At 41.2% G+C, this 10489-nt stretch overlaps 2 pseudogenes; one reads left to right on the forward strand and one right to left on the reverse strand.

The window, feature by feature from the left end:
• Window positions 1-951: 951 nt before the first annotated feature.
• On the reverse strand, window positions 952-1379 carry LOC117150007 (annotated as a pseudogene).
• A 1529-nt stretch (window positions 1380-2908) lies between these two features.
• On the forward strand, window positions 2909-3336 carry LOC117150008 (annotated as a pseudogene).
• Window positions 3337-10489: the final 7153 nt, after the last annotated feature.

Consider the following 10489-nt stretch of genomic DNA (forward strand, 5'->3'; position numbering starts at 1 on the left):
TACCATCGTCCGATGAGATAATAAAACACCGATGCCCATCCTTCGCTTTGGTTCACGTTCTGGCCGTCCATAAGCTGTTGTTGTTGCTGCTGGCTTCACTTTGCGCCTCTGTCGTTTTTATAATCCCAACTGACTTGCAGCTTTGGGCTAGGCACGTAGGCGGGCTTCTTCGATAGCTCAAAGGCACGGCGGACGATATGCTAGCAATTTTCCCGCCAGCCTTTTTGGCGGGCTTATCGGCTAGTATCTTTTTTCTCCGCCAGCTGACTATCGGGCAAAAATACTAGAATTGTTCAAGTTACTATTTTTGGGATTATAGTATTTTTCCCGCCAGTTACTCGCGTTTGTCAGTGTCAATGGCATTTCGGGAAACTGGTCTCTCCTCTTCCAAGCGGAAACGAAGCAGAAAACTCGTGTGTTATTTCTTATTGTAATAATTGTGCTTACTGTTCCTTCGCATTGCCTATAGTAATCCTGTTTCTGCTTTCAGTGGTGCTGGTAACGTCGTTGCTGCGGAGATGCCGGTATGCAGCAAGCATTGGCCAGCCTGGCCCGTCAACTTTGGTGCACGCATAACCTTTTGTGAAGGGAAGGAAAAACATGCGCCGCAGTCCGCGTCGTCAATAGAAAAGGCTTAGGTTTGTCTGTGTGTTGGCGTGAGTACAAGCTGACTGATATATAGGACAACCATTTCTGCTCTCCCTCGTGTGGAGTTAAACATTCAGATTATTCATTGGGACTTGTTGACCGGGGATCCGATATTCTTGGGCGAGGACTCGGGCTATTCGAGCTTCAACAAGGCCGTCTCGTAAAAACCAGAAGCCAAATAGACTGCAAATGCAAGCGCTTTGTGTAGAAAAGAACCAGGACTAAATTCGGAGAATTACTTACCGGTGGACGTCCAGGGGCGGCTGGGTTCGGCCGCTGCGCGAAGAAGTTGTGCGAGAAGCTGGTCCCGAACATTGCTCCGTCCAGCTGTGTATCGGATCGCAGCTCGTAAAAGTCGTTACAGCGAGGGCAGAAGATTTTCACGTTGGACTTGCCACACATGTCGCTGGGGCCCACACAGGAAGGGTTTTCTGCCTACAGGAGAGCTTTGGACACACTTCGAAGTCCCCTCTCTCATACTTTTGGCGCATATCATCCACGCCTCTCTCCGACATGATATATCGGGTGGGGATCATGCCGTACCACTTCTCCTCATCGCCGAAGACCCAGTCCAAGGAACTGTCGAACACCGGATTCAGGATCACTTGCAGTATCTCGGTGAAGTACTCCAGGCCCATTTGGTTGAACGTCTCCTGAATGTAGTCGATGGGCACGCGGCAGAGGCACTCGTTGCCCTTGATCCCGAGGAACAAACTGATCCAACTGCTGTTGTTGTTGTTCTGGCTACAAGATTTTACTGTGATTTGATATTTTTTCCATAGGAAAAACCTTTTTTAGTCTCTAATTCTATTTATTATGGTTTCAAAAGGAATCGTTCAGTAATTCCTCTGAACTTAACCTAATGTATGATAAAGATAAATGAGACCAAGTGGTATCTTAATTATAAAGTACAAAAGAAAATGTAATATGTTATGTTATCCTCCTGGAGGAGGATCGCTGGGGTGTACCCTCTTCAGTCTTCGGAGGGAGATGGGATCAGCTAGGATAGTTGCTAGTCGGTTCGGGTGGGCCATAAGCCTGTCGGCATAACGGCTGCTGTGGAAATTAATCTGATCCCCAAGAAGGGTAAAACCTAGTTACTCACAGGCTCGACATGTTGCCAGTTCACTCGTATGAAAAATAATCAAAAATAAAGTGCGAAATTAAAAGGCCTACTATGCCATAATGACATCTATGTATCAGTTGGGCCGCAACCATTAATCGGCCGAGGACTGAATGAAATCTCAAACTCGTCAAAGCGGCAAGCACAGCGTTTTTATATTATTTTATAAATAGTATCCAAAGGAAAATGTTTAACATTAAATTCATTGATCGCTACAGCGAACAGCTCTTTTTTACGCATACAGTGATAGCAGACAACTGTATGTGTGCAAATTAAAATTGTTACTCTTTATTTATTTAAAAAAATAAATTTTATATTTTATTATTTAACATTTATTTGGTGATAAACTTTTTCACTTATACTATTACGAGACACTTGGTAACTTATGTTTAACTTCGAGCTGTTGACGATCTCGTCCCGATTCAGACTCCCGATTCAGACTGATCTTCAAATTCTAAGTCCTAATCCAATCAACCTCGGCCAGAAGCTTTTCTTTCGGAAAATTACCGAACTTTCGATAAAAGCTTTATGCTGAAATTATTCTACTGCATTGTGAAATTCAATTATGCTGATTGATGCAGTTTTTGATTAATGCGCAATAAGTTGGCCGTGGTTTGGTCTCCAAGCGGAAGCTGTGTTTACGTTAAGTTTGGGTTGCTTATGTTAGCGGGTAGCTGAGTGCTGGCAAAGGCAATGACAAAAACAAAGACAAAGGAAATTGAGAACGACGAAACGAGATTGAGAATTGAAATTTGTTTATAAAATGTGGAAGGGAGCTATGTTCATGGGTTGGATAACTTACATATAACATTCATTATTTAAATAAAACCATTATGGCCCACCCGAACCGACTAGCAACTATCCTAGCTGATCCCATCTCCCTCCGAAGACTGAAGAGGGTACACCCCAGCGATCTCCTTACCAGGAGGATAACATAACATATTACATTTTCTTTTGTACTTTATAATTAAGATACAACTTGGTCTCATTTATCTTTATCACACATTAGGTTAAGTTCAGAGGAATTACTGAACGATTCCTTTTGAAACCATAATAAATAGAATTAGAGACTAAAAAAGGTTTTTCCTATGGAAAAAATATCAAATCACAGTAAAATCTTGTAGCCAGAACAACAACAACAGCAGTTGGATCAGTTTGTTCCTCGGGATCAAGGGCAACGAGTGCCTCTGCCGCGTGCCCATCGACTACATTCAGGAGACGTTCAACCAAATGGGCCTGGAGTACTTCACCGAGATACTGCAAGTGATCCTGAATCCGGTGTTCGACAGTTCCTTGGACTGGGTCTTCGGCGATGAGGAGAAGTGGTACGGCATGATCCCCACCCGATATATCATGTCGGATAGAGGCGTGGATGATATGCGCCAAAAGTATGAGAGAGGGGACTTCGAAGTGTGTCCAAAGCTCTCCTGTAGGCAGAAAACCCTTCCTGTGTGGGCCCCAGCGACGTGTGTGGCAAGTCCAACGTGAAAATCTTCTGCCCTCGCTGTAACGACTTTTACGAGCTGCGATCCGATACACAGCTGGACGGAGCAATGTTCGGGACCAGCTTCTCGCACAACTTCTTCGCGCAGCGGCCGAACCCAGCCGCCCCTGGACGTCCACCGGTAAGTAATTCTCCGAATTTAGTCCTGGTTCTTTTCTACACAAAGCGCTTGCATTTGCAGTCTATTTGGCTTCTGGTTTTTACGAGACGGCCTTGTTGAAGCTCGAATCGCCCGAGTCCTCGCCCAAGAATATCGGATCCCCGGTCAACAAGTCCCAATGAATAATCTGAATGTTTAACTCCACACGAGGGAGAGCAGAAATGGTTGTCCTATATATCAGTCAGCTTGTACTCACGCCAACACACAGACAAACCTAAGCCTTTTCTATTGACGACGCGGACTGCGGCGCATGTTTTTCCTTCCCTTCACAAAAGGTTATGCGTGCACCAAAGTTGACGGGCCAGGCTGGCCAATGCTTGCTGCATACCGGCATCTCCGCAGCAACGACGTTACCAGCACCACTGAAAGCAGAAACAGGATTACTATAGGCAATGCGAAGGAACAGTAAGCACAATTATTACAATAAGAAATAACACACGAGTTTTCTGCTTCGTTTCCGCTTGGAAGAGGAGAGACCAGTTTCCCGAAATGCCATTGACACTGACAAACGCGAGTAACTGGCGGGAAAAATACTAGAATCCCAAAAATAGTAACTTGAACAATTCTAGTATTTTTGCCCGATAGTCAGCTGGCGGAGAAAAAAGATACTAGCCGATAAGCCCGCCAAAAAGGCTGGCGGGAAAATTGCTAGCATATCGATCGTCCGCCGTGCCTTTGAGCTATCGAAGAAGCCCGTCTACGTGCCTAGCCCAAAGCTGCAAGTCAGCTGAGATTATAAAAACGACAGAGGCGCTCGCGCAACAGTAGCACAAAGTGAAGCCAGCAGCAACAACAACAACTTATGGACGGCCAGAACGTGAACCAAAGCGAAGGATGGGCATCGGTGTTATCCATCTCATCGGACGATGGTAACTGCTCATCCTCGCCGCCATCAATAATAGTCTCATCGCTGGATACCACGTCATCGCTTAACAATACTATTCACCAACCAGCCCAAGTCCGACAGTCGTTTTCGAGTAGTTATCACACATCTCCACCACTCCCTTCGTCAGAAATATGACGAATCCGGCTACAGGTGGCCCCATGCGAATGTTTGAAGTGGAGATCGTCATGGCCAAGGACGGCAGTCATGACAAAATTATCTCACTCAAACAAAAGGTGGGTAATGGGTCGATATTGAAAGGACACGGGAGCCGGTCCAGTTCTACAGATGCCAGGGCTTCAGGCATGCCAAAAATTTATGCATGAGGCCGCCAAGATGCATGAAATGCACTGGCGATTATCTGTCATCCTGCTGCACCAAGCTAAATCCACCCCTGCCACTTGCGTCAACTGCTCTGGAGAACATATTAGTGCGTACAAGGCGGTTTCTGGCGACAATTAAAGACGAAACAAATAACATTTATAGGCGACAAGGCCCCCCTCCACGCAATAATACCCCTCGTCTGCCGTACAGCTCAGCAATCCTGAGCAGGTCAATCGGTGAAGCTCGCCAGGAGGCTTCCAGAACGACAGAAGACCACGTTTCTTCCCATGACACGGCCATTCAGAAGCGACTAGCTTTAAGCCAAGAATCATTGACGAAAACACACCATCGCCAGGCAATTCCAACCCATATCTACAAAAAAACTTCGCGGACGACCCCACAACAAACCTAGCTAAGATAGTCGACAAGATAAGAGAGTGACGGCCAAAATTGCTCTCTGTCCGCTCGCTTACGCTGAGAGCGTAAGAAATCTAAAAATTGAATTTGGTTGCTCGTGTGAGTAAAAACAATAGACGAGAACGTGTGTATGTGTGCGTACTTGTACTGGAAGACGATTTTCGGGTCGTAATCAATTCTGATCGAAGAAACGAATGTACATATATGGAGATTTGGCAATATAATGAAAACAATTAAAATTAATAATTCACGCCCTGACTATTATAATTTTAAAGTTTTTTAAATTCGTATGTTAAGATCGCCGCTCGAATTAGCTGCCCTTTACATATTTATATTTATGACGATAATTAATTGTGTAATATATATGTACATATAACATTCATTATTTACATAAAACCATAATGAGAAAGCACTACTTTTATTTGTGCACTTAATGCTGTTGAGCATAAATTTTAATAAATTTAAATTTAAAATTAAAATTAATTTAATTTAATTTAAATTAAATTAAATTTTTTTATACAAATTTGTTTTTTATTATTTTTAAAAATATTTCAAATGCGTATTTTACAAATATTAAAAAAAGATCAGATGGTGCCTTTAGTTTTCCAAAGTATTAAAAATTTAAGTAATAAAAATTTAGAAAATAAAAATAAATAAAAATATGAAAACAGTTTGTTGCAAGAGTCATATCTTGAGGCACGAAGTGCGGATACAAGCACTCAACAATCATTGCCTTATTAATTTTTCACACGTCGCTTTGTGCTCTTCTAATATAAATTCATTTTTGAAATTTTTTCGTCATATTATGATTTGGCTATTACTATTTATTACTATATTATAACTATTTTATTTAAATAAGAATAACGTTAACGTTGATTGAAAATGATTTTTGAATGATATAATGAAAATCATTTTCTGTAAAAAATAATCGGTATTTTGATCAGAACTTTTTGAAATGATCCCAATTCAGAATGTTATGTATAGTTGATGAAAGATTTAATATTTTGTCATTACTAGAATAAGAAAAATTAAAAAAAATATTATTAAATAAATTGTATTTTATTTAATATAACTGAGTTATAAGTTTATTAATGAATTTAATGTTAAACATTTTCCTTTGGATACTATTTATAAAATAATATAAAACGCTGTGCTTGCCCCTTTGACGAGTTTGAGATTTTTATAAAGGCCATTCAGTCCTCGGCCGATTAATGGTTGCGGCCCAACTGATACATAGATGTCATTATGGCATAGTAGGCCTTGTCATTTCGCACTTTATTTTTGATTATTTTTCATACGAGTGAACTGGCAACATGTCGAGCCCGTGAGTAACTAGGTTTTTCCTATGGAAAAAATATCAAATCACAGTAAAATCTTATAGCCAGAACAACAGCAGCTGGATCAGTTTGTTCCTCGGGGTCAAGGGCAACGAGTGCCTCTGCGAGAGGCGTGGATGATATGCGCCAAAAGTATGAGAGAGGGGACTTCGAAGTGTGTCCAAAGCTCTCCTGTAGGCAGAAAACCCTTCCTGTCTGGGCCTCAGCGACGTGTGTGGCAAGTCCAACGTGAAAATCTTCTGCCCTCGCTGTAACGACTTTTACGAGCTGCGATCCGAGCACACACAGCTGGACGGAGCAATGTTCGGTTCCAGCTTCTCACACAACTTCTTCGCGCAGCTGCCGAACTTGAGACTCCAGCCGCCCCTGGACGTCCCCCGGTAAGTAATTCTCCGAATTTAGTCCTTGTTCTTTTCTACACAAAGTGCTTGCATTTGCAGTCTACTTGGCTACCGTTTTATACGAGACTGCCTTGATGAAGCTCGAATCGCCCGAGTCCTCGCCCAAGAATATCGGATCCTCGGTCAACAAGTCCCAATGAATGATCTGAATGTTTAACTCCACACGAGGGAGAGCAGAAATGTTTGTCCTATATATCAGTCAGCTTGTACTCACGCCAACAGACAAACATAAGCCTTTTCTATTAACGACGCGGACTGCGGCGCATGTTTTTCCTTCCCTTCACAAAAGGTTATGCGTGCACCAAAGTTGACAGGCCTGGCTGGCCAATGCTTGCTGCATACCGGCATCTCCGCAGCAACGACGTTACCAGCACCACTGAAAGCAGAAACAGGATTACTATAGGCAACGCGCAGGAACAGTAAGCACAATTATTACAATAAGAAATAACACGCGAGTTTTCTGCTTCGTTTCCGCCTGGGAGAGGAGAGACCTGTTTCCCTAAATGCCATTGACACTGACAAACGCGAGTAACTGGCGGGAAAAATACTAGAATCCCAAAAATACTAACTTGAACAATTCTAGTATTTTTGCCCGATAGTCAGCTGGCGGAGAAAAAAGATACTAGCCGATAAGCCCGCCAAAAAGGCTGGCGGGAAAATTGCTAGCATATCGATCATTCGCCGTGCCTTTGAGCTATCGAAGAAGCCCGCCTACGTGCCTAGCCCAAAGCTGCAAGTCAGTTGAGATTATAAAACCGACAGAGGCGCGCGCGCAACAGTAGCAAAAAGTGAAGCCAGCAGCAACAACAACTTATGGACGGCCAGAACGTGAACCAAAGTGGAGGATGGGCATCGGTGTTATCCATCTCATCGGACGATGGTAACTGCTCATCCTCGCCGCCATCAATAATAGTCTCATCGCTGGATAGCACGTCATCGCTTAACTATACTCTAAAATTACCAAAACTATTTTTTCCTATATCATAAGCTATTTCCTAAGTAACGTAATATTTAAATTTAAATTCCACACTCGAACCATGGCGCGCAAAACTGCCGCCAAGTAATTCAAAAATGTCTTCCGCAAATTTAAATCATAAATTAATACTTGTAACCACAAGTATTATCCTGAGCAGGTCAATCGGTGGAGCTCGCCAGGAGGCCGCCAGATTCTAAATCCTTTTCGGCAAAACTTGAACAGGATGAACACGTTTTTCCTCCCATGACACGGCCATTCAGAAGCGAGTGAATAAATGGCGCCGGAACACAAATAAGATCCCAAAAAAGGAAAGGATCGCTTCAAAAAACAAGGCAAATCCACGACCTTTATCCAAGACAAGCAACCCAGCGCAAAAACATCTGGAAAACTACCAGGACATGCTCCGAAAGGAAAGGAATGAAAAAAATTACCAGGAACCCCACGCGAGTCGGCAATGACAGCCCTCCGACCACCAGCAGAGCGGCCAGAGCTAGCTTTAAGCCAAGAATCATTGAACCATCGCCAGGCAATTCCAACCCATATTTACAAAAAAGCTTCGCGGACGACCCCACCATACACCTAGCTAAGATAGTCGACAAGCTAAGAGAGTGACGGCCAAAATTGCTCTCTTTCCGCTCGCTTACGCTGAGAGCGTAAGAAATCTAAAACTTTAATTTGCTTGCTCGTGTGACTAAAAACAATATTCGAGAACGTGTATATGTGTGCGTACTGGAAGACGATTTTCGGCCGAAATCAATTATGATCGAAGAAACAAATTTACATATTTGGAGTTTTGACAATATGATAAACAAAATTAAAATTAATAATTCACGCCCTGACTATTATAATTTTAAAGTTTTTTAAATTCGTCTGTTAAGATCGCCGCTCGAATTAGCTACCCTTTACATATATATATTTATGTTGATAATTAATTATGTGTAATATATATGTACATATAACATTCATTATTTACATAAAACCATAATGAGAAAGCACTACTTTTATTTTTGCACTTAATGCTCAACAATAAGTTTTTTTTATATACATTTGTTTTTGTTATTTTTAAAAATATTTCAAAAAATTTAATGTGTATTTTATGAATACTAAAAAAAAGATCAGATGGTGCCTTTAGTTTTCCGAAGTATTAAAAATTTATGTAATAAAAATGTAGAAAATAAATAAAAACATGAAAACAGTTTGTTGCAAAAGTCTTATCTTGAGGTACGAAGTTCGGACACAAGCACTCAACAATCATTGCCTTATTAATTTTTCACACGTCTCAAATTTATTTCGTGATATTATGATTCGGCTATTACTATTTCTAAGCTATATTTAAATATGAATAACGTAAAGGCAATGCAAAACAAGAATTTTTGACATGGTGCCAGTTGATCAAAAATAATATATTTTTAAAGTCTACGAACTTCTAAGGTGAAGGGAATATTTTGTCAAATTGTCAGTGTATGCTTAGAAAAGAGCTGTTCGCTGTAGCGCTCTTCGCTCTCGAACAAAAATTCGAGAGTGCCTGGAGCAACCTATAGAGCCACGGCGAAAAAATGTCAAAAATTCGTAAGGCGTTCTAGTGTCTTTGGTTCCTTGACAGCGGGCACTGTGGATAGTGTACGAGCAAAGACACTAGAATAACAAGATGCGTAACGGCTATACATTGGTTTGGCACTATGCAGCCACTTTTTGGTGAAGGCCAAATTTGCTCTCTTTCCGCTCGCTTACGCTGAGAGCGTAAGAAATCTAAAAATAGAATTTTCTTGCTTGTGTGAGTAAAAACAAGAGACGAGAACGTGTATATGTGTGCGTATTGTGCTAGACGATTTTCAGGCCGAAATCAATACTGAACGAAGAAACGAATTTACATATTCGGAGTTGTGGCCAATTTCGTAGCAATATGCTGAACTAAAATAATAATTAATAAAGATCAAAAAACAAAAATTAAGCTGAAAGCTGAATATAATGCGCATTTTAAATAATAAAAATGGTTCATTTACATACGTCATATTAAGTCATATGACTTTATAAGTATACTAAATAATTAAAGCAAATACAAAGGAAATTATTATAACTACTGTAATGACAAGTATTCTAATATAAAGTCATTTTTGAAATTTATTTTGTGATGTACACAGATTCGGCTATTACTATTTCTAAGCTTTATTTTAATAATAATAACGTTAAGGCAATTCAAAACAAGAATTTTTCGCATGGTGCCAAGTGATCAAAAATAATATAGATTTAAAGTTAACGAACTTCTAAGGTGAAGGGCATATTTTGTCAAATTTACAATGCATGAGCATACGTGTGCACATATACAGTTGTCTGCTATCACTGTATGCGTAGAAAAGAGCTGTTTGCTGTGGCGCTCTCCGCTCTTTCTCTCCCGAACAAAAACTCGAGAGAGCCTGGAACCACGGCAAAAAATGCATATGCAGGCCATTCTTTGGAGCTTATGAAGTTTCACCTTATTGGTGCTAAGGCGTGGTCTATCACCCCAGGCTATTACTCCATAGGTTAGTATGGGTCTGACTACCATAAGGTACAGCCATCAGCCTAGGTTCCCCACGATTTTCCAGCAATTTTCCTACACAGGAAAAGTGCTCTGGTGCACTTATGAATTGTGTTATCGACATGAGTTTTGAAGCTAAGTTTGGAGTTAACCCTCGACTCAAGATACTTAACTTCTTTTCTGGCCTCTATGCGACAT

This window comes from Drosophila mauritiana, unplaced genomic scaffold (genome assembly GCF_004382145.1).
Source record: "Drosophila mauritiana strain mau12 unplaced genomic scaffold, ASM438214v1 Y_147, whole genome shotgun sequence".
NCBI classification, from domain to species: Eukaryota; Metazoa; Arthropoda; class Insecta; order Diptera; family Drosophilidae; genus Drosophila; species Drosophila mauritiana.